General features: G+C 42.3%; 1 pseudogene; it reads right to left on the minus strand.

Moving 5' to 3' along the window:
- Positions 1-318: 318 nt before the first annotated feature.
- LOC128578780 (uncharacterized) lies at positions 319-438 on the minus strand (annotated as a pseudogene).
- Positions 439-3,000: the final 2,562 nt, after the last annotated feature.

The following is a 3,000-nucleotide window of genomic DNA, read 5'->3' on the forward strand; positions in this document are numbered from 1 at the left end:
CAGGGCTAGTAGAGATGACTTTCATATGAGGACATAGGGAGTGAGCAAATTCCACAGCTTGCCCAGAGTTCTTTTGTTGGTTAAGGTCCTGTGGCATGAGTTTCCTCGGTAGTGGGGGGTTATCTAACTAGGTTCTTTGTGTTTGTGTTAGGAGGAGAGGCAGAGAAGGAGGAGAGGGGAGGGTCCATGTGGGGCCACATTAGGCCCCCAGCACAAACATGCTGGCTTCTTCCTCTATTTTCCAGGATGAACTTGTCAGAAAGGTTTTTCTTTTTTTTTTTCTTTTGTGTTGAATGTTTTTATTATTTTAACACAGATAAAAATATGGAACACTTCATGAATTTGCGTGTCATCCTTGTGCAGGGACCATGCTAGAAAGGTATTTCTTAATTCATCCTGTGCCTAGTCCATTTTATGATCCTCTAACAGAATACTTGAGGCTGCATATTCATAAAAGTTAGTTTTATTAAGCTCATTGTTCTGAAGGCTGGGACATTCATGGAGTGGCACTGGTTTTTGGTCAGAGTTTTCGACCTAGGGCCACTGAGCCACAGTCCTTGTTCCAGTGTGTGAGACTGTTGCTAAGGCTAATGCAGTAAGAGCCTTCAGTTAAAATTCAGCCTCAACATTGATAAGTAAAGGGGTGAATTCTTTTCCTATATCTGTAGGCTTGTTTTTAATCATGGAAGTTTATAAATATGAATCCACAACTAAGAGCAAGACATATCTCTTGTTTCTTGTATGAAATCAAAGGGGGAGGAAGGTCAGCATAAGAAAAGTAGAGTGACTCCTTTTTGATCAAGTAATTTGAATGTTCATATGCATGTTGCTTTTGACACCTTTTAATTTCTGTTATACTTTCTTTGTGGCGCTAGTGTTTTCTGTTGGTTTGTTACTGTATAAATGTACTAGAATATGTCACAGATTCCCCACTTAAAAAAATGGATTTCTATCTTTTTATCTCTCTGGTGAGGGAATATACTGTGTGAGTGCATTCCTGAAAATTGTTTCCAGATGGTTATACACATTCAAGAAAACATGTAGGAAAGCAAAGGTTCTTTTCAGAACCATGAGCTGTTAGAGAAAGAACTGTGAGCCAGGAAGGGAAAATGCATTTCACTAAATCACTTAATAATATCGTGTTCAGTGTTGTTGCCTCAAAATGCTAGTGTTTGTCAATATGAGAAACACATATTTTGGGGATGTTAATCTTGCATGCCAGTCTAAGGCACCTTATACATTGTGAGAAGTCATTTTAAGAAATCAAATCAATTAGGACCATTTTATTGCTGCTTGAGATTGTTTCAGAAAGGGAAAAGTATCATTACAGAAAGGATGCTAAAACTGGGACATAATTGGGCTGTGCAAACATTTCTGGGACCACAAGCCTGACTTGTCAGAAGGGGAACAGAATACGTTAGATTATTCACATGGTAGTGGTGAATGAGGAAAACAGGCATTAAGTAAGCTATCATCATCTAATGACTTGTTTTCCTGACAAAACAAAGAGACACGATTTTGCTGATATCAATAACAAGTTATACATATAATACTTATAAGAGAAAAAATACTCCAACCATTGTTTTCAAGGTGATTCCTATTGAGGAATTCATTTGAACACATAATTTAGGATACAAACACAATGTAGGCATACCTTAATGAAAACATTTGAGAAACAATACCTATTTTAACCCACCTAGAAACAGAAAATACTGTTGTAAGACATTCAGATTTATCAGATTGTTATTTTCCAGACTATAACCTTTTTTTATTTTATGAATTGCATAAGTTCATGACCTTTGAGTATGCATCCCTGGGATGACCCCAGCACCAATGAGAGGACCCCAAGCTCCATTCTCCACTAGCTCAGCCAATGAAGGACATGTGGATCTTGAGACATTTTCAATGGCCTATAATATAGGGAGGTGAACCCAGCCAGAAAAGTTACTAGGAGCCTTCCTAGGGAGCCTACCTTGCTGATTGAATAGGGAAGTTGTTCCCAACCTTCTTAATACCAGAGATCAGTTTCAGGGAAGACCTTTTTTTTTTTTTACCACAGACACAGGGAATTGAAACAAGGCTGTGCCCAGGCAGCGTGTGAGCAAACAACCCTTTGCTTTGTAAGGCAACTTTCCACCTTCCCCTGATGAGACGAGGGGAAACTCAAATGTCAGCAGATGCCCACTGTGATTGGTGGATGTGATTCACATGCCAAGGGCACTATCCAATCATGTTGAGATTCACGAGTTTCTCTGACAGGCTCTTTTCATTGTGTGTCATCCAAACAGACAGCAAGCTGGTCTATGACATCAGGAAACACAGCAGCTACTAAACGGCCACCAAACACCCAAAGGCACCATCTTCTGTTCTCCCAGCACCTGGAAGCTATCTCTACATGGCTTTGCCTTCTGTGAGATGTCCTCTGACGCTGCCTGTCCCAGAGCCAAGGAGCCCCAAGAGACTGAGTCATAGACGAGCAGAGTCAGAAAGAGCCAAGACACCATGGTCGCCACTCCAGCCAAAGTGGGCACAGTTTCGCCACCTACTTCCCCAGGGTCCTGAAGCGGCTCCACCAGGGCCTCAGCCTGTCTCCAGAGGCCATGAGTATCATGGATTTGTTTATTTCACAACATCTTCATCTGAATCGCCCAGGAGGCTGGCTGCCTGGCCGGCTACAAAAAGTGCTCCACCAATAGCAGAGAGATCCAGATGGCCCTATGCCTGATGTTTCTTGGAGATATTAGCAAGCCCGCTGTGTTCTAGGCCAATAAGGCAGTCATCTGGCACACCGTGAGCCGCCTCAGGACCCCTGAACACCAAGACCCAAAGACTTTTCAGAGCTATGGACAGTTGTCCTGAAAGAGCTGTATCACACACCACAAGGCACCTGCTGGAGTTATGGGGGAAGGTACTAGGTGGTGCCCGGTCACTTTTGTGTTTCACGTGGCAGGTGCCATCCTGCAGGGGCATTTTTACTGTGAACTTTACAATGTCAAAACT

Source organism: Nycticebus coucang, chromosome X, assembly GCF_027406575.1.
Source record: "Nycticebus coucang isolate mNycCou1 chromosome X, mNycCou1.pri, whole genome shotgun sequence".
Taxonomy (NCBI): Eukaryota; Metazoa; Chordata; class Mammalia; order Primates; family Lorisidae; genus Nycticebus; species Nycticebus coucang.